The sequence below is a fragment of the Rhineura floridana genome, chromosome 1, assembly GCF_030035675.1.
Source record: "Rhineura floridana isolate rRhiFlo1 chromosome 1, rRhiFlo1.hap2, whole genome shotgun sequence".
In the NCBI taxonomy this organism is placed as follows: Eukaryota; Metazoa; Chordata; class Lepidosauria; order Squamata; family Rhineuridae; genus Rhineura; species Rhineura floridana.
In genome coordinates this window covers 192,076,928-192,098,973 of record NC_084480.1, presented here as the reverse complement: position 1 = coordinate 192,098,973, position 22,046 = coordinate 192,076,928, and the positions used below count along the sequence as shown (strand labels likewise).

Here is a 22,046-nt window from a genome sequence, read left to right as displayed (position 1 = left end):
TGGATGAGTTGATTCTTATAATAATAATCATGAAACTCTCTTGTTTGTTCCAAAGTAGAAAAAAATGAAAGTGGCTGAATTGAGCTGCTGTTAATGGAAGGAAAATGATAATAATATAATGATCTAACTGAAATGTACCTGAAGGTCATCTGTTCCATCCATTATTCTAATCTGAAAGGGGATCCTTACGTGATGAGGAGTGGAAGAAAGAAAACAGGCAGTATTTGGGGGCACAATAATTGGTGGGTTTTTTTTTAGGAACATAGGAAACTGCTTATATCAAGTAGGGATGGCATCTATTGGCCAGTCCCATTTCGAAAGCATTCCATCAGCCTAACAGGCTGACACTGATTCAAGTTCATTCTTTAGCCACTGCTTTTACTGATCCATGCTTTTTTTGCTCAGGAAAAAAATATGAATATTAATGTAGATATTTTTAAGGAAATACTGATATTTTGGAAATATCATTAAAATATTGATATTTTGAAGGAAGTATTGATATCTTAAAATGAAATATCAATAAACTATCATTCTTAAAATCAATATATTAGAAGCATATTTTCCCCAAAAAAGTCCATTTTCTAGAAGAGCTGCAGAAATTAGCTACGTTAAAATCCAATTGTCAATGATTGAGAATAAGTGAATTAATGAAAAATTCAGTACCAAATCTGAATTGGGCGGAATTCTAGCACATCCCTAATATCAGGCCTTTGGCTCATCTAGCTCAGTAGTGGCTACATTAACTGTCAGTGGGTCTCCAGGGTTTCAGGTAGGAGCCTCTCCCAGGCCTGCCTAGAGATGCTGAAGACTGAACCTGAGACCTTCTGCATGCAAAGTAGATGTTCTACCATTGAGACAAAAACAGCTACTACAAACCCATGTTCTCCGGCAGTAAATAAAATCTAGGGAACATGGGCTTCAGTTCTGTCTGCCTGCTGTTTCAACTTGGGAGAAAGAGGAAACTACAAACCTCAAGAATCTTAGTCTGTGATGATGCTCTTGAGCATGTTCCATTTCCATTTAATGGAAGGTTAGCAAGCACACTCTTTTCTCTAACAAAGCCTCCCTACAGCTGGTTTCTCCTAATGCTGCTCCTCAAAGGTAGGGTTTGATTTTGTTGCTTGGGAAGGGGATGGAATGAACTGGCAAATAGGCAAATGATTAGATCTGGATTTGAAGGGGTTGGGCCCCAGCTTGAAATTGGGTAAGACTATTCAGACTGGAGGCTTTGGTGTTTGGAAGTCCTCCAATGCTGATTTTGCTCCCATCGCTAATGGTGGTTATTACTTTCAAAGCCATAAGCTGTTGGCCCAACAGCCTCTTGTACAAATCTTCATGTCCCTCAGGTCCTCATGGAAGGATCTGACTGAAGTCTCTTTCCAAGAAGTGAGGCTATCTAGTACTTCTAGTAAAATATTCTTAGTAGCTGCACCATGCCTAGGGAACAGAGGGCCCCTGCCATGCTGCTTTACTAGTCAGCTTCAGATAGCTTTTCAAAACTATTTTAAATTAGGCAAGACTTTGACGGTGCTGGGGATGTGGATGTGGGTGGGAGTGGGTTGAACATAATTCTTCTCCTCCCCAGATTTTCTTGGGACACAATTAATTGTTCATTTAATATATATACAGTATATTGTATATATACATTATATATTGCCTTATGGCTTTGAAATATGGTTAATCAATTTGAAATCAACACCGCTTTTCAGTCCTGCTATTTTGAAAATTAGGAAGTGGCAAAGTCAGTTTGGACAGTGGATACTCTCCCTCCAACTCCCTCCTCCTCAGCCACCACCGTCACCAACTTGCTTCCCTTGGCTTAATCTTAAGATGTCATGTGCAAAGCATTGGGAAAGATCCCTTATCATTTGGTGGCTCTATGCAGGCCTTCTGCTTATGTGGGAAACCTACACGTAAGCAGGGAGACCAGAGACAAGCACATTAAGCTCTGCACCCCATTGCCCACCAACTGTGATGTAAAGCTGGTGCGGTATAGTTGGATTGGGACCTGGAAGACCAAGGTTCAAATTCCTGCTCGGCCATGAAGCTTACTGGGTGATCATGGGCCAGTCACTGTCTCAGCCTAACCTACCTCATGGGGTTGTTGGAAGGATAAAATTGTGAGGTGGAGAACTAAGTTTGTTCGCCACCTTGAAGTCCATGGAGGAGAGTTGGGAACAATAACAATAACAACAACTTGTGATGAAGGTCTGAAGCCCCTATGGAGGTTCCCCACTTTAGACCTCCACTCTCCACAAGTTGGTGGGTAATGGGGAACAGGCAAGTAGAGCTTAGTGGGCTTATCCCCCCTTTCCTTGTTTGTGGGCTTTACACACAAGCAGAACATCTGCAGAGGGCTTGGTTGGGTGTGCATTACAATGGAGGTTCTTCAAACCACAGATTTGAATGGGATTGGCTGTCATGAGGAGGGATTTGAAGCCAACTCAATAATGTAAATATTTTGTATATGCTGACTCTTTTGGCATTCTTTTTTCTTCATTTTTACTGAGGAGAAAAAACAGAAAGATAAGGTTTGACAAGGTCAAGGTAAACTATGAGTCAGAGGCAAGAACTATACCTTAACCATGCCGCCTTTCAACCTGGCCGCTAATACAGACACATCAAAAGCTGTTTTGTATTTTTTGTCTGTGTATGGAAGTAATTGACCAAACTTCTTAAGGTGATTTTGATAGCACTCTGTCATGTGCAGCATGGCATCCTGCCTTGATGTCAACTAAGACATATTTTCCATAATAAAAACATCAAATATCAGTTATTCCATAATGTGCATGACTGAGTGCAGCAACAGCTCAAATCTACCCAAGCAATTTGACATAACAGAAAGAGGCAAGTGGCGATACAGTTTTTGAACTCATCTCATTTTGGTTATTCAGTTGGCTGGGAAAATTGTTTTCATTTTATTGGGAAGCTGCTGATGCACGAGAAGGAAATGGGGTATGAAAAGGATGTAAAAAAAGAAAATAGAGTTTCCTACCCTCTCTCCCCATCCAATGGACAATATATACTCTTCTGTGGGTTTTCCTAGTTAAAAGTACCTGTCATTTCAAAGCTCCTGTTTATTGATTTTTGTTTGTTTATTTATTCACTCAAATTTCTGCTCCTCCTACAAGCAGGCTTTCATAGTGGCTTACAAATTAAAAATACAGTACAATACAGTAAAATCAATGCAAACAAGACAAATTAACACATTTTAAACGAAGATGCTTTATTCTAGGTCAGAGCACTGACCCATCTAGGTCAGCATTGTCTATACTGACTGGCAGGGGTCTTTCTCAGCCCAGCCAGAAAATGCCAGGAAATGAACCTGAGACCTTCTGCATACAAATTATGTGCTCTGTCACTATGGCTCCTCAAGCAAACAATCAACAAAAATATATGCCTTCTATATTACTCAAAACAATCTAGGGGACCACAGGTTCTGCATTCCTTGTGTTCAAGGTTCAGTGGGATTTTTCCAAAACATTTCACTGGGAGAGGGCAAAGGTTTACAGCAAGGCACAAATGCCTTCTTTTGGATACAGCCAAGATGAAATGGCAAAGTAGTAACAATATTTTTAAGAGCATCTGTTGTGGTTGGTGCTTATATCACATAATCAACAGCAATCTCTTGTGGAATCATCAGTCCCCCCCACTATCATTCCTATACATACACCCAGGTGGTTGAGCCTAATCTAAATGCAACCCTAATGTCCAATCATTGCATTTCATATGATTGAATCAAGACTTTGTTATATGGGAATATATTCTTGCCAAGGTGGCAACCCTCCTCAAACCTATCCCTGACATACCATCTTCATTTGTATCCAGCGCAAAAATGTGGTCCTTATCTTCTTCTTTTTAAAAAAGGCTTCGTGCTATCCTATCTTTTAAGCCTTATTTCCCATTCTAGCCCAGGTTGTGGCCACTTCACCCTCCAGTTCTGTTATGGTAGCCGCTGCATAGTCTCAGGCCACAAAACAAATTTAGCATTTAGCATCCTACATTGGCCATGTGTTTCTCTGCAGTGTAGTTTTCATAGGCAATCCCTGGTTCGACAGAAATCTATCAGGCTTAGCTACATGCCACTTGGAGAGTAGCCATCCCTCAAAGGAAATGAGGCACTTCATGGGAAAATGAGGAACACACAGAAAAAACAATGCTTCCTTAAAATGTTGCCAGTTTTTTCAAAACTCTATGGACTTCCTCTAAGTATAAAGCCAATTCTACCAGGAGTTATCTGGATTCAAGCTTGGAATCTTTGGATGTGCATGCCTTCCCATGTGGTGAGCTACAGGCCTCTAGTTTGGTATACCCAACAGCCTTCCCCAACCTGGTTCTCTCCAGGTGTTGTTGGAATACAGTTCCCATCAGCCCCAGCAAACATGGGCAATGGTCAGGGATGATTATAGGTCTGGTCTGTAGGGGACTATGTTGGGTAAGTACCCTCGGGCGCTGGACTGGCTCTACCTGTGAAAACTGGCCATTTATACTCCTGGTCAGAAAGGAGTACAAAAGTGGTCCCTGTAGGAGCAGCAAGGTCTTCCTGGCTGTGCTGTGTGATCTGCAGCTCCAACTTCTGCTTCAGTTCTTTATCTCTGTTTCCAATATCTGCCCTGCTTCTTGGTTCTAATTCCTTCTTGTTCCCTGGTTCAGTACCTGGTTCCTGACTCGTCTTGGACAACTGCCTATGGGCTATCCCTAACAGTCTTACAACGTGAAGGATTTAAAGTCAGCTTTGGAAACACCAAGAAAGAGGCCTGAGAAAAGATAAATTACATCTCTTCCAAGGAATCTGTGGTGATGAAACAGGCAACCCCCCCCCCAAACAAAGTTGCCTTTTTCATCACTGGGGCTGTCCTTGCAGAGTGAGCTTCATGCAATACATGCTGTAAAGTATAAAATGCTTTTATGGTGACTATTTAAGGTTGAATTATCTGCTGGTCTCATTTGCGATAGATATGGCTTTCCCCTGTGTCTAATGACGAGTTGGTCATTAGCAAAGGCTATTGGAGAAAGAGGACTGTTAATAATTGATTCACAATTCCTGGGGGTGATCCAGGTTAAGAATGTATGAGACTTTTCTTCTCTTTAAAAAATCAAACTGTGCTTCACTTGATTGGCATAAGATATTATATATGCTTTCAGTTTTCTCCCTATGTGGATTTTATTAACAATGACAACATCTGTGAAAGACTTTTAGATCCTTGTGCTTTGCTGATCAACATCATCAACACTGGTGGTGTATTGAGGCTTTCAGGACTTCATTGAGAGTTTAAAATAACTGTAATCAAAAAAACCTTGGCAGAAAAACATTTAAAAGATTTATTTTTTTCCTGGGTAGAAACACCGCTGATTTTGACAGCAGCTTCTATTGTATGGGAATAAGGAACAATGAATTTGCAGCTAAAATGACAAGAGCAGAGCTAAAGTGAAGATTATGATAGAAGCCAAGTGCAATTTCCTTTTTTTCCTCCCCTTCTTCTTTTTGCAAATTAGGAGGCTGGAAACAGTGTCACTCTCAGATTGCTGAAGTTTCAGATTAATGACACTTTTTATAGCACACTCAAAATGTGTTATAATAACTGATTGGAAAGGAAGGCTCTTCACATCCTCGATAATGGAATCGACAAGTCAACAAAAGTGTCGCTACAAAGTATGCTGCCTTCCCTTACACCAACATTGTTTGTTTGTGTGTCTTTTATCTAAAGAAACAGTCCAATAGTAAGTGGAAATGGGCAATTCTTCCTTCCAATAAAATATGATGTGTTCCAAATTCCATACTTCTGTTCGCTTTGGTGGAAGAGACTTTGTGGGCTTTCCGTCAGCATTTGGTTGGCCACTGTCAGAGATGGATGCCGAAGTAGATGAATCTTTGGTCTGACCTGGAAGGGTTCTTCTTTTGTCCTCTCTAGACATGCAAGGGAATACCTACAAAGCTGACTTCTCCCCTGGGGGAGATGGCTTTGTAGGGTGCAGCAGAATAAGAGTGGAGAGGGAATGAGAGAAAATTGCTTCCCCTCCACTTCCAATGAATGAGGCCTCCACTGGATCAAAAGCCTTTCCACCAGTGGAAGGACACTAGTGAATACAACCCATTGTATGTGAATTCCTGCCAAAGTATGTTGGACAAAAGCAACATTTGTCACCTGTTACGGAATATATATATTTTTCTACATGAAAATTGACTGAAAGCATGCCTCCTAGATGACACATTTAATCCAGTATCAAACCTGTCGAATTGTAATGATTCCTAATCAGGGAATCCTGGCAGCTGTCACTCTATAAAGATCAGAACTACCATTCCCATGGCTCTTGGGAAAGATGTGACTGTCAAACTGGTTTCAATTTGTCGTGTCAATGGTGTCCTTACATGTCATGTACTGAAAAGGAACTTGTGCAGCTCCTCTTGATCCAATGTACTTCAAAATTAAAATCCAAATGAATCTACCCCAGAGACAGATAGTCCAATGGTACCCCCTTTCACTAATCAACTCAGGTTACAATCTGCATAAAGGTTTTCTTGCATACCCAACTAAAATGAATAGGAGCTATGGAAAAACACTATGTGAAGCCCTGCTGAAGTTCCTTGTTAATAGGACCCTTCAAAATGTTTAACTGGGCCATATTCATCCAGCTTTAATCAATGCATGCCACTTCTTGCCAGATTCCCATTTTTTAAAGCAATTGGTTGAGGTAACAGGAACAGCAGTGAGAGGCATAACAGTAAGGCTGCATTCAGATGTGGGGTTTATTGTGTTATTTTTCCACATTATAATGTTAGCACTCCTGTCCCAATTTGTGGTGTTCCTTTCACACTGCAGTACCTGTTGCATTATAGAACTGTTTTTTCTCTTCAATATACCACCATGTCATGCAAAATTTCAGTCACACTAGCGTGTGTGTTGTGACACAATAATATCGGATGTGTAACCCCACCACCATTTATGCACATGCATGCTTCTGTATGCTGGAATACTACCCCAAATTTCATTATTTGAGTGGCAGGCCTGTGGCTGTGGTTGGGGGAAATAGAGGTGCAGCTGCCCCAGAGCTGTGCTTTACACACCCCTGGGATTTTGGGCAAAATGTCTTCTTTTTAATTTGGGACATGACAATGACAACCTCCATTTAAAGAATGCTAGCTTGTTTAAGAATAGGACCCTCTGAAAAATTCAGTGAATAAGGCAGGGTGAGTGCACAACAAGAGCCTCATCTGGAAGAGCCCCCAAAGTCTGCTCACTCAACACCTTGCGATACTGTGGGTAAATTTTCATGATCACAATCACCCTAAAACAATCCTGGAAAAACAGACCATATGGGAACATTACCCTTGAAGAGCTAAATATTAGAACTTTTTTTTATGGGCTAGAGTTAGACTCCAGTCCTTGGACTTTCTTTTGCACTGCTTTTCCTTTTCAGTTTCAGTTGTGTTATCTACACAGCAAGCAATAAAGAAGCTTGTCTATTCTTTGACAAGTTTGTTTATTCTGCAGTCAGTATAATGAGTAGGATTGGATATTTATTGCTAAAGGGTGAAATAAAGAGATACCTTAAGTGATCTGAAAAAATGGCTACCCTTTAGATTTTTAAGGCACTCACTATACTCACAATCATGCTATTTATTTTCCCCCTTCTTTTTCTTGATTGATTGATGCCATAGGATGAAAACAGCCCTAGAGGAATAGATATATTGCTGTGTACACTACAGTAAGCTAGCTGGCTGTAACTTAAGTTTAATTTCTTATTCTTTCCAATATGTGCAGCTCAGCATGAGGCCTTTTCAGGGTTGCTGGACAGAAAAATCAACCCAGAAACCAGTAAAAAAAATCCAGTTGCTTTCCACAATTAGTATTAAATTGCTTAGTTGATCTTTCATATAGCAGCTAATTAAAAAGTTTCCCCTTGATGGTCAAACAGGAAGGAATGTGTAAAAGCCAGGAGCAAGACTAAAATGAGGGACTGTCAAACACGGTGGGTTCACAGTGGCTAGCACCTAATTAACAGATACCAGATGCCAGCCAGACCATAAATCTGCTAGGCAGGAGGAACCAGGGGCCAGCCAGCGTGTTTACTGTTTGGGAACCGCTGAAGGAGGATGCAGGGGGGTCAAGTCCTTAAGGCAGTCCAAAGGTTCAGAAACCAAGAGATCTGATCAGGCAGGGCAGGGTCCAAGGCACGGGTCAAGAGGGGAGCTGGAGCAATGTCTGCAGCAAGGCTTGATGTTGACTCTAGCAAGAAGTCTCCCTTTCCTTCCAGTCTTTTATGCTCGGCGTTTGAGGCCAGGTGCTTACAATCAGCCTGTGTTCTTGTGAGCTCTCCTGCTCCTTAATCAAGCTGATTGCCTTTGTTGCTGCAACACCTGTTGGCATCTTCTCTCTGCTGGGGACAGCGCAGCCTACTGGTCGCTTCCCAACTCTCACAGGCGGGCTCCCTCTGGGGCTTGCCTCTGGTCTGGCGAAGGATCCTGAGCTGTCTCCTTGCTTGGCCCCTCTCCTGGGTCTGCAGTCTCCCATTCCTCTTCCTTCTTGGATGAGTCCTCTGAGGGGGCATGACAGGGACTCTCATGGAGGAGTTAATACACTCTATAGTATTTATTTTCTCTCTGCCCTTCCTTAAACTTGTAGTATGGACTAGTTTGTTTTTTCAGGTGAAATCTAAAACTGAGATACCTAATGCAGCATAAAAGCAAGCTCAGGAGCTCACTGTCTTTACCAAAGTATTTCAATTCATGAAGAATCAGAACACAGGGACAGACCACACCACAGGTGAAGGGGGACTGTAGCTATAGGCAAAGTCAAGCTGTTGAGTCTGGTATTCCTGGGGATCTCTCAAAAATGGGTGAGGCAATTCAACAGATTAAGGTTCATTCATGTAAGTTAACACACTCTGTGGATGGAGGAGGACTGACAGGGAAGGTCATTTCTCTTCCCCTGGCGTGGCCCTCACATCCTCTCCTCCAGTGAGGGGGGGATTGGCCGGCACTATGTACCTCTTCTTCCCCCATGCCCCACCTAGAAATGCAGCTGCCCAACCTAGAAATATGGCTGCCCCACCTAACAAGGAAAGCTGACTCCAGGGCTGATGAGTGGAGGTGGCATGATCTCAACCGTGGGGAAAATAAAATGTCAAACTCCTGTGATTTTCAAAGTTAACAGGGTTGCAAACAGATTTTTATCTGGAAGCAATAAACATGAAAATGAGTGCTAAACTCCCACTTGATTCCACTAAATTTCCAGAAGTGGCTTTTATGTTGTATGAAAGTTCACATAACAGGCGAGGAAACATCAGGAAAATGGAATAAAGTGCTGCCTGAACGCAGCCTAACATGCAATGCATGGAAGAAGTAATGAGAAGTATTTGTCAGCTTAGAGATGAGGATGCATTGGTGGGGAGACACCAGCTAGAAGTAATGAATATGTAGAGCTAAAAATAAACAAATGCCAGGGGTAAAGTTGAAGTATACAATGAAGAAAAAGCACAATGAAATAAAGAACTGGACATGTAGACCTTAAATGCACTAATTAAATTAAAGGAGGCAGGGGATTTTGCTACTTTAAACCCACAGAACTTTATTTCTTCAATTTTATATTGAGCTAGCTTTTACAAATAAGCCATTTAAAGAATTTTGCTGTAATACTACAGTCAAGTCTCATTCACAGGCAGAGTCCTGAATAATAATAAGCAGATGCTGTTTCATAAAAATGGCACATGACAGGCTACCAGCAGGTCTATGTGGACCTTACCTTATCCATAAATGTAAAACTCAGGCAAGTCTTCAATAGCTGATTTTATTGTGCTGTTAAAAAAAATAAGTTCTATTGTTTTTAAAAGAAAACAAATTTATTTGATACCCAGATAGTCTTAAACTGGAGTGTGGGTATGTGTTTGATTTGAAACTGTGTCGTCGTCGTAATAGAAATGGTGAATATCCTAAATTTCAATGTGGCCTCAGATCAATTTTGTCTAAGAATTCAGAGAAAATAAATGTTGACAGTTCCCAAAGTGTGTCTGTCAGCATTAACTGGTATAGTAAGAAAAATGAGGAAATGTGTCTAGTTTCAGACATTCACAAAGTTCATATGGGACTGTTCTCATCAGAATGTCAACCTTCCCCAAATTTTGGATTCACAGATAGAGATATAGAATAGATACAGATACAGATACAGATTAAATATAGATATAGATATAGATATAGATATATGGATCATTTTAGTCCTGAAGAACAGGTTATCAACTCAATTATTCTTGATAAAATTCATTCTAAGCCCTTCCTTCCTTCCTTCCATCCATCTTTCTTGAGCTTGGAGACCTTTCTGAACTAATTCAGCTTTCTCCTCACCTATAGCCCTACCCCAAGAATCTGTTCCACAGCAGAGTATGCACAGATCTGCACATGCAGTTATATGCATTCAACCTGTTCCTGTGTGCAGACATCTGTGAACTGGGGCACTAATCAAACATGGGCATCAGAAAGGAAACTAGAACAAGACATCTCTGACTCTTCCTGAAACTACATACAGGAACAAAGCAGCACTACTTTCCAAATCAGGAAATGAGGGGGCAAGCATGAGACTAGCCTAATGTGAATCAACAATGATCTTTTCAAGAAGGCATTCAGTCCACCCATGTTCTGTCTGTTGACCTCACCTGCCTCATGGTTCTGGCTTGTCCAACATAGCAAGGTGCTGTATACCAAGTCAGACTATTTAGGTCAGTATTGGCTATGCTGACTGGCAGCCATTCTCCAGGATTTCAGACAGAAGTCCTTCCTATACTTGCTAGAGATTGCATCCAGTGTAGCATTATTTAAATGCTCGGTCATCACAAGGATTTCAGCTTACACAACAGAACATTCTCCCTCCCCCCTCCCCCCTCCCCCCGTGCACTCCTTAAATCTGTTCTGGAGAGCAGATTTAGGGAGGGTTCAGGGTACGTGTGGTAGGAGTAGTCCCATTGTGCAGGCAGAAATCCTTGCACTTACAAGATGTGTTAGATGAATATCACCCTTGGCTAATTTAACTAACTGATTATGGTGTCACCTCTTTTTTTTCTTTGAAATGATCTAATAATTGTTATATTTCTTTTCAGTGTTATAAATGTCTCAAAAAGTTGTTAATTATTTAACTAATGAGAATTATTGTAATGCTTCTGTCTGTTATGTATTTATATTACCTTATTTTTGCAAACTGGTCTGTGACCATTTTTGTTGAAGGGTAAGAAATCTTTTAATAAATTAAATAAATACATGGAATCCAACAAAGGAACGGTGCAAGATATAAAAACACCCAAATTTTTGCATCAGAAATACTAAATTGACTTTCCTAGAATGTCAGAAGATTTTCATCTCTTCATTTTGCTGATAAAGAAAGGCTAGAAAATGCCTTTTGCTTCCTGGCTACAGCTTGAGGGGAGAAAACACATACACACATGGCAATTTGAGACTTTGAACTCAGCAATTTTTCTTCCTATTGTGAATGATCTATATGTTTCATTACTCTATGATCCTTGAATCCTCAGGCAAAGGTTCAGCTGCACAAAATAAGTTTCCTAGATCGTGAAACAAACAGAGATATGGACAGAATTCCAAAACAAGTATGGAAAACTTGATTTAACCCTTGTCTGCCTGTGCCAGGGCTAGCCACTGTCAGCATGCTAAAAGATGTTATGTTCAACTGATTCATTCTTAACAAGAACTCGTGTGTGTGTGTGTGTGCTTAAACATACACGTCTGCATAACCTCCAACAGCTCAACACCTGGTATTGTCAGAATGACTCATTTTCAGTTCCATTGACTGCCATATCAAAGCATACTTGAGCATGTGTTTTGACTTGCCCTTCAACACCCATCTCATTGTGGCTTTATGCAGCTCTTGTGAAAGACAGGGGCTGTCAAAATGACACTATTTTGTGGATTCTCATGGGGAGAAAAAGCTCTTCAGTCTTTGGATGGAAATATAATAATAAACCCTCTAGATGATGTCTTCATTTTATCTGCCAGGGAGATTTCCACCATGCTCCTTTTGTAAAGAAATTGAGATAGTGGTTTTTACATTTATTAGCTGATTGGGATACCACACTGAGTGACTAGTGTAGATTAGATTATAGCATTGGAACTGAATCAGAAAACCTGGAATTAGGCTGATCAGCAGTGCCTGCAAACCTGCTTTTGGCAGGGAGCCATGTCTTTACCTGTCCTGCACCTGACATCGTGTATGACATCAGGTAGAGGGAAGGTGGGCATGTCTTTGTCAAAATGGCCTCATAGGCCAAACAGAGAAGATTGCCAGGCCTAATTAGGCCTGTGGGCTGGAGGCTTGCCATTGCCGCCATAAGCTCTGCATTGCTCTCAGTCTTAAGATAATGTGTGGGAAGACCTCAGCCTCAAGGCACCTTTTCCCCATTTTTGAAAATATAAAATTCAGCAGTTCTCTACAACTCTATTATATAGCCATGAGGATATAAATCTCATTGAACTCAAAAAGCATGCAAATGATCAAACCTTCCCTTCCCTCCCCTCTTCCTCCCTACTATCCCCGCCATCTTACCCCTTCCCTCCCCCTTCCTTTGTCCCTCCCATCCCATCCCTTTCCAATCCTCTTCATTCTCCTTCCCCTTACGCCTTCTTTCCCTCTCCTCTCCCTTCCCGCCTTAAAGCGCAAGGTGTTTTTTTTTGCCTATTGGTGAATCTAACCTTAAGAAAAACAGACAAGTTCCTTGTGGTAGAGAACAGTAATATAGAGAAACATGGCAATTTTTATATTTGCAAAGCAAGAGATTAATTGTAGATGGTGTGCTAGGCTTTTTAAAAAGTCAATAGAAGCTAGATTATTTAGCTTTACCTAGAGATTGGTAAGAATGTACCTTCCAAGAATAAAAGTTCCAACTTTGGGTTTTACTAGGCATTCAGGAATACCATCCTCCATTATAAATTATCTTGAATGTCTTGCTGTAAGAATATAAAAAGGAGTATTAAAATTCCACTTGCCTATTATTGATATCGCCTTGTAAATTAAAATGTTGTGCTATTGAGCATGGTTTCTGAGAGACACCTGCTCCCCTGCCAAAAATGCTAGAAATCAGAGTCCATTATCTCAAATAATGTAGCACAGAGTTCCATTGACTGTATCTTTTCACGATGCAAGTAGAAGTTTTATTATTGAATGTCATCTAAATCTCCTTGGCAAATAAATAAAATCTAAATAATTAAATCTCCTTGGCTATGGACAACTAGCATGGTCAGCAGAATATTCTGTCAACAGAGAAATGCACAGTCTGTAGTGGCTCTCAATCTGGGATGGAGGGAACATTTTTCTCTTTCTTTCTTTCCATGCATGCATAGAAAGATTGATGGCAATTCTTAGCTTATACTGTGGTTGAGTAATAACAAATCAAAAGGACTGTGGCATGGGTGGGTAACCTGTGGCCCTCCAGATGTTGCTGGACTCCCATTATCACTGACTATTGGCCATGCTGGCTAGGGACTGGGGGCCAACAACATCAGTGGGTCAGAGGTGTGCCATCCCTAGCATAAAGGTAAGGTCACTAGAATAAATGTATTTTAAGTGTTTCACTGTTGCAAAGAATGATTCATGTATGTTCTATGCTTATGCGCAACTACCAAAATAACTGAGCAGGATTTAAATAAATTTGTCTTTTTTTAAAAAAGACGCAATTTAGTTTGTCCTTCTCTTCTCCCCCCCCCAGATCTGCTCCATGAGGAGCATGACATGCTAATTGCATAGCTAAAGCTAAAGTCACGTCAATTAAACAGTAAAGTGAAAATGATTCATTTGGGCAAACAATGAGTTCCTGATGGCAACTACATTGTTCACTTGCTGTTTAATTATATTAATTGCTGAAGACCATTTTGCAGTTGAAATTTCAATTGTCAAACCTAGTGTGGATTTCAGCCGCTGACAACCTGACAGTTGAGTATGACAACTGTGAACAGTGTTGATGTATTGCATCTGGAGGGGGGCATTTTAGGACTCCAGTGAAAAGTGTAACACTATGAAAACAGATATGAAGTATTCCAGGAAAACTTTGTGCCTGAAGCTGAGCAGATGGATCAGCTTCATTCATAAATATATCAGGGGTGAAGCATACATATCTTATTTTCTAGTGTGAAGGACAAAGAGCTATGCAAGTTTAAGAATTCACATGACCCTATCACCACTAGTGGTAGAAATTCACTGTTCTGTCATATTGCCCCTTTCTGATCTAGCTCTCAGGTCCCACACATAAATCACAAGTCTCGTGCTCAGATTGTGTGGTAAAGCAGCCATCCTGTGAGAGCCAACATAAAATGTGTGAAGGGATCATGTGGTAAAACACTGAACTGCGGTGGGAGCTTCTCAGTGAACCTTCTTCAGGCTCTGGACTGACTCTGCCCACCCAGACTGGCAATGGGACCCCGTTAGACTTCCTAGGGAGGCTTCCTTTTCCTGTTCAGCGTACCTCAGGCAACAAGGTATTTCTGAGCTCTGCTGTGTTTCTTCATCCTTTGTTACTCTTTGGTCCTGATTTCTAGTTTGATCATTGACCTTGCCACTTGGTTTGCCCTTCAGTCTTGACTTGCTCTTTTCTCCTGGCTTTGCCTCACAGTGCCTGGTTCCTAGCGTTTCCCTCAGCCCAAGCTACTGCCCATGGCCCAGCACCAACATCCATTTGCTATTGATATCCCTGCTGTGAGGGGGATATTGCTGGGAGCACATGGAAGGGGTAGCAGAGTCTGCTTCACTATGGACAGTTTTGGCCCTATCACCTTTTGGCTCTATCATATTTTTCAGGAGACCTGAGGCTTGCTTTTTTGGGGGGGGGGTCTTTTGAATATCACTGAGCATCTTATTTGGGCCAGGGGCGGGGTCTTCTGATATTTATGAGGAGAGGTCAGAAAGGGGCTTCTAAAAACCAAAATCATATAACCCCTACACCAAATCCTCCAAGACTAAATCAGTCCAGACTAAATCGGCAAGCAGTAAGAAAAGACTGAGGGCTGGATCCCTTTGGAAGAGATACAAAGCTGGGGGAAACAAAGAAGTGTGTTGCCCAGAACCTCTTCCCAGTTTGTCTGTTCCTTCATATGTTACTAGCAGTAACCCTGCAGAGAAGACTTGCCTAGTTTCACCTGGTCATTGCCTTTTTCTGAAGAGAGGAAGACCAGTCTAGACAAGAGAACAGGGCAAATATGTGACAAAGAAGTCACAAACAAACAAGCATTTCCAAAGAAACAGAGGGTTGGCCTCAAGCCTGATAATACAATAGCCCTATAGAGATGCTCTAACAATGCATTGTTAGTAGGAAAAGAGTGGGATTCCAGTGGCAACCATTCTACCCATATTCAGTTAAATGCACGTAACCTAGAAGTGTACAACTGTAAATATGCAGGGCATTCTCCATGGAACTGGGAACCCTAAACAAATAAATCTCCCAATTGTATGGTGAGAACACTATGCATATATGTATATAGCCTCAGTGTAGACCTTCAGCTGAATGTACATAGTTTACACACACATTGTACACACAGTTTGAACATCTGCATTGGATAAAAGCAACAGCAGCAGGCTTGTAACTACAGTTTCCTGGTTCAGATGTTCAGTTGGACCAAGCACTCCTCCACAGCCCCTTCTCTCCCCACTCCCACTGCATGCCAGCATGAGCCCCCCATTTGCACTATACATTTAAATCATTATTATACCACTTTAAACAGCCACAGCTTCCCCCAAGGAATCCTGGGAACTGTCATTTGTTAAGGGTGTTGAGAGTTGTTAGGAGACCCCTATTGCCCTCCAGAGCTACAGTTTCCAGAGTGGTTTAACAATCAATCCCTCTTTCCAGGGAACTCTGCTAACTCTCAGCACTTTTTAACAAACTACAGTTCCAAGGATTCTTTGGGAGAAACCATGACTGTTTAATGTGGTAGGATAGTGCTTTAAATGTATAGTTCAAATGGGACCTCAGTGTGAAGATCCTGAGTAGTAATCTAGAGTTCCTCGCAGAGCTTGGAAAAGTTACTTTTTTGAACTACAACTCCCATCAGCCCAATCCAGTGGCCATGCTGGCTGGGGCTGATGGGAGTTGTAGTTCAAAAAAGTAACTTTTCCAAGCTCTGGTTCCTCGTTATGTCCAAGGCTTGGAATTGGGGCTAAATGGTGGTTAATAAACCAGGGAAATAAGCCTGATTTGTTAATCAACATTAAGTTGCCCAGTTCAGCTACAAGGACAACTCTGGCTTAATACAAGCCAGGATTTTGTGCTGAAACCTGTGTGCAACATGAGGAGGGAAAGTATGAGGAAGGAGGACTCGGCCCCCAAATTTGTTCCAAGTCTCATAGACTATAGTCCAAATCAGGTAATGGTAAGAGATATGAAGTAGAAGGATTAGGCCCCATTTCCAGGGGAGAAGCAAAAAATATTAGTCCCACAATATAAAGGAACCCATTCAAGTGTACTAGTAGAACAGATGTGATAAAACCTCTCATTTGAATGAGCCACTTCAGATTTCACACAAGAATGTCATTCCCCGCTTGAGCGGGGGTGGATTTGCCACACCCCCTCTGCCTAAAAGAGACTCACGAGTGTTTGTCTCTCCCAGGGAAGGGAATAGGTAGACCACATGTAGAGGAGTGCTCAATAGGAGGGGGACAGCCAGTCTTTAGAGAGCAGTATTTAGGCTGCTCTGCAACCTCCTCTTCCGCATTTCATAGCTGCACCTCCCTCCTCCTACCATGTGGTATCTGGCTAGTCACCATTTTGGGGGCTGAGTAGGAATGTTGGGGGTGCCCCTGATTGGTACTTGGGACTCTCTTTTTTGCCTCCCTCATACCGTAGGGCACAGTTTGTTTTGATTTGGTCCATTTGGTTTGTTTGGTATCCAGTGGAGGCAGGTAGGGGAAAATATGTCTTCAGCTGACAGCCACTCTGAGGCATTTGTGGGTTGGGGGCCCCTCTGACATTGTCATCTACAGCCCGAGGCTTGGAGATTACTTGGGGATACCCTTGGAAGGCTGGACAGTGGGGCTTGGACATGCATGTTGAGTTCAGATGCTCAAGGCTCACTTAGGAAGGAGGGAGAAGTTTCTCCCAGTATTTGGCTGGGTAGTCATCAAGGTAGTTACTTGCATGCCCAGAAGTAATAATAATAATAATAAAATTTTATTTATGAGTCGCCTATCTGGCCGAATGAATGGCCACTCTAGGCGACGTACATAACACAGTAAAATAAAATATAAAAACAATGAAGACCACAATCAATAATCAGTCTAAACACCACCCTCATGCTTCCCTCATACATTCTGAGTCACTTCACCTGCCCACACTTATGTGATTGGCTTATGATTGCAGACCTTTCACTTCTTATATTTTTATAACTTTTCCCCACCTATACTATGTCTCAAGTCTTTTTTCAGGGTGTGTGTGTAGGCAATAGGGGTGGGATAGGGCTTGTGGTAGCCAATCCAATCAAAATCCAGTAGACTGGCAGGCCATTCCTTTTATTGTCTGCTCATTTCTGCCGACTTCTTCCTTTATCCTATTCAATTCTCTCACACTCGTAAGGCTAGAAGGCTATTTTCAGGGTTAATGCTGCAGAGATTAAAAGCCGAGCCTAGAGAGCTGCCTCCAACTTTTCTAGGCTTGCTAATTAATCTCTGTGCATTAATCCTTAAAATAGATAGATAGATAGTTTATTCGACCATCTGGTCAGAAACAGAGTAAAACAGCTAACAGTTGTACATTATCAAGAATTCTGTACAATCCGAAATGGGACTTTAAAATACAATTCATTAAAAAAAAAAACACAGTGTAGAATACATTATGTTTCATAATAATATTCATTCCAATAGAGTCCTATTCTCAGCCAGAAGAACCCTTTAAAATATTGGATCTAAGTTTTTGAGCAGCAACACTAAATTTTGCAACCTGAGTTGTTATCTTGGGAGATGTGTCATCCAAAAGAAATTCCAACCAAAAGTGTTCAGATTTGTGTTGAAAAGTGGACAAAAGAGGAGCAATCAATTGGTGTCTTAAAGAATTGTAAAAAGGACAATAAAAAAGTACATGTATATTATTTTCAACTACTTCCTCTCCACAAGGGCAGACTCGATTTTTATATGGAGTTTTGGCAAACCTACCCTCCATAAGAGCCGAAGGTAGAACATCCAGCCTGATCCGGGAAAAGGCTTTACGATATTCCGGGATTTCCAAGTTTAGTAGATATGGCATTGGGGTGCAAAATTTAGGGTTATGTCTTTGATTTTTAATTAGTAGTAGATGCTGTTGGTAGTCAATGTCTTTTAAACGTTGGCGTATATTGGTTATAGCTGTTTGGAACCCCATGGCAAGAATAAGTTGAGGTGAAAAGCCTATCGTTTTAAGTTTATCTACTACAAGATCCGCCCATGGGGATTTGAAATTATCACTTAGAATATCTGGGGCAAAGCCAATAGGATTAAAAATAAGTTTTAGCCAAGCGCTAATTCTTGAAAACCATATTTTAGTTTCAATTAGTTGGACTCCAGCTTCCAATCTAAGGATGATATTTGACACGCATGTTGGGATTGCCAATATGGATCTCAGAAAGGTGGTCTGAACCATTTCGAACTCTTTAAAATTAAGATTCTTATTTACCTGGGAGCCAAAGGTTAGTTGTGCTATTATTTTAGCATTAAAGATTTTAATGGCCGGTAAAAAGGATTGTCCACCAACAGAGAAGTAGAAGGCCAACAGTGCTTTCATCGTTCTCTTGGCATTAAGAATCATGAGTTTGTTATGAATATGGCAAGTGCCTGACGCTTGTATAACATACCCCAAATATTTGAAGGAATTGACTTGTTCAATTTTGTTTCCTTGTATCCGCCAATGGTGGTTAGTTTTTTTCCTAGTGAATGCTATAATTTTGGTTTTTTGGTAATTTATCGTCAATGATTCCATGTGGCAATAAGTTGCTAATTTAGCAAGGAGTCGCTTCAAATCAATTGGAGTTCTAGCTAGTAAGGCAATGTCATCAGCATATAGAAGGATGTTTCTCGATTTCTTGGCTAGTATAGGAGGGTGTGTAGCTGCTGGTGTTAAATTATGTACAATATCATTGATATATATGTTAAATAGTACTGGGGCTAGCACACATCCCTGTTTGACTCCTTTGAATGTTGGAATAGGGTTCGTTAAGTGACCACTAGTGTTACATCTTATTTGCATGGAAGTATTGTTATAGAGACCCTGTATTAAAGCAATAAGACGGCTATCCATGCCAAGCTGGTTTAATTTTGACCAGAGACGGGGGCGGGATATTGAATCAAATGCAGCCTTGAGATCTATAAATGCTGCATAAAGAACCCCTCCTTTTCTGGCTGCATATTTGTCAATTAGGTGTTGAAGCACTAGTATGTGATCAAAAATTGATCTTTTTGGGCGAAAACCAGCTTGTTCATTTGCTAGTATGTCATTCTGTTCGATCCAATCGATCAATTTTATATGCAGATGGGCTGCATAGAGTTTGCTAATTGTATTTAGTAAACTGATCAGTCTATAGTTGGTTGGATCGTCTACCGGGCCTTTTTTATGAATAGGGACAATTGTAGCCAGTCCCCAATGTTCTGGTATTATTAATGTAGAATCAATATACCTAAATAGTGAGGCCAGAACGGGAGCCCACCAATTTGCGTTGGTTTTAAAAACCTCAGGGGGGATATTCTCTGGCCCAGGAGCTTTATTAGGTCTCAATTTGGAAATTAAATACACGATTTTTTGTTTAGTGACTGGGGGCCACTTCTGTAAAGACTCATTTACTGGTTGCGGTGTTGAATTTAGATCAATTTGGTTGAAATATAAATTATAAAAGTATGATTCCCAGATAGGAGCAGGTACATTTGCAGAGTTGCGATATTGGGATTTTGGCCAGTGAGATGTAACTAGTCGCCAGAAGATGTTAGTATTTTTTTGCTTAGCAGCTTCCAATAGTTTTTGCCAAGCGCTATTCCTGTCTTGTTTTTTATTCTTAATTAATAATTTGTATTTTTTCTTTATTTCACAGTATGCATGTAAGTCTTCAAGAGACCCTGTGGCCTTAGCTTTTTGGTAAGTATCCCTCATTTGACGGTTAACTATTACGCATTCACTGTCGAACCATGTCTTAAATTTTGGGCGGTAAGTAGTGAAGTGGGGGCGTGATGTATTTGTAATAATCATTTGCAAATTTGTCATAAGTTGTTGAAAAGCGCAAAGTGTATCAGTCGTAAGGGTGGATTCTAGTATTTCCTCTTTGATTTTATTAATAGTCGGAGAAATTAGTAACTTAGATACCTCAGTGCTCAATTTAGGCAACCATTTGACCCTAGTTGAGCGCATTTCTACTTCGTTATTGGCGAATGTTCTATGGGAGGGATGCAAATCATTTGTATTAAGTTTAAATTCAGTTATGGTTGGCAAGTGGTCACTTTCCCGTCGATTTTCAATGTGGAATTTATTTACCAGAAAGAAAAAGTCTATTGAAACAAAAACAAACTCGATTTGAGATGAGCCATTAAATGAGTGATAGGTGTAGTCCCCTGTAATATCTCCCAAGGCTCGCCCATTTAGTAATATTAGGTTTGCCTCTATACACATTTTCATTAATAGCAATCCTGCATAGTTTATGACGTTGTCCTTTGAGGAACGAGGGGGTATGTTGATGTTCTCTGTTGAGAGTAGAGGTAATTGATGGTACTTATGAAATAAGGCCGAATCTGAAGTGCCAATTCGGGCATTAAAATCTCCGTGCAAAATCAATTTTTTTCTGGATTATCAATCATTAACTTAGAGATAAAAGCTTCAAATAAAGATATTCTTTTGATATTTATGCTGTTGCTACGTGCTGGAGGTAAATATACATTGACGAGTATCAATGAAAATTCAGTAAATTTTAAAATAAGGGCAATAGCTAGATCTTGTAAAGTCCCAGCAACTGTAGTTTTAGCTTTTAAGGAAGTTGAAATAAAGGTGCAGACTCCTCCTTTGGGTCTGCCACCTCTTTCGCTAGGGGTTGCTTGGAGGTAATAAGATGTAAAACTATCAAGGATTGGTTCACTCAGAATCCAAGTTTCTTGTAGGGATATTATGTTATGGGAGGATAGGTAATCTATCGTGTCCTGGTTAGTAGAGATATTATTCCATCCAGCAATATTCCATGAGAGTAAATTAAGTTCGCTTGACTTAGGTTTCAGTCAGTTAGATGAAGGATGAGTGATTCGGGACTGGTATATTGTCTTATCTCTACACACATTTCCATTGATTTTAGAGGGTTGTAATCGGGTAGTTGCAGTTTCTTTTAGCAGTCGTGAAGTAAGTTTTGAAGAATTTGTTGTCAGAGGGAAGCTTAAGGAATTACTGTGTGTTGAATGTTTTTCAGGAGAATTGTGTGTTAAGACTGAGATGTCCGATACATTTGAAAAGGTTAAGGACTCTTGTGTTTCAGGCAGTATGATTGGCTTCTTTATATTCTCCAGAGATTGTATTAGATCTTTCAGTCTATTGATGGTCTCAAGTTGGTCATTGGAGTTGAGGTCAGGATAAAGATCAAGAAGTAATTGTTCTTCTGGAAATTTCGATGTTGAATATTGGTTTCCTTGATCCGTAGGGGGATTATGGTCTCTCTCTTTTTGTTGAAGGTTCATCGTTGATTGTGAGTGCCTAGATGAATTCGGATGAAACGGTGAAATTTTAAGAAGACTTTGCGGTGAGGCATGATTTTTGAAATATCTTGTAATCCATAAGTGGCTGCGTACAAGTATCGCTTTATGGGTGTAGAGGAGATATGCATCCCTCGCATCCCAAAAGGTAATAACAGCTCTGGTCGTAGTGTAGTTATGGAAGAGGTATTGTACTGATGAGATTGAGTTTATATTAGTGTGGCCAGGAATTATTTCCTCTAAAAGTTCCCATATATGGTATTTACGTTCCTTTTGTAATAGCCATCTTTTAGCTTTAGGGAAATTCAGAAGTACTAGTTTTCTTGGATTTAGAGTCAATTCCCAATGGCATTCCTGCATTTGGTTTGTTGTCGTTAAGTT

The 22,046-nt window shown here is 40.7% G+C and overlaps 1 long non-coding RNA gene across 1 annotated transcript in view; it reads left to right on the top strand.

Annotated features, from left to right (window-relative positions):
* Positions 1 to 20,076, top strand: part of LOC133390902 (uncharacterized) — a 368,591-nt gene extending 348,515 nt beyond the window's left edge. The window contains exon 4 of the long non-coding RNA XR_009764488.1: positions 20,033 to 20,076. This is a non-coding gene — a long non-coding RNA (uncharacterized LOC133390902). The remainder of the gene's footprint in view (positions 1 to 20,032) is intronic.
* Positions 20,077 to 22,046: the final 1,970 nt, after the last annotated feature.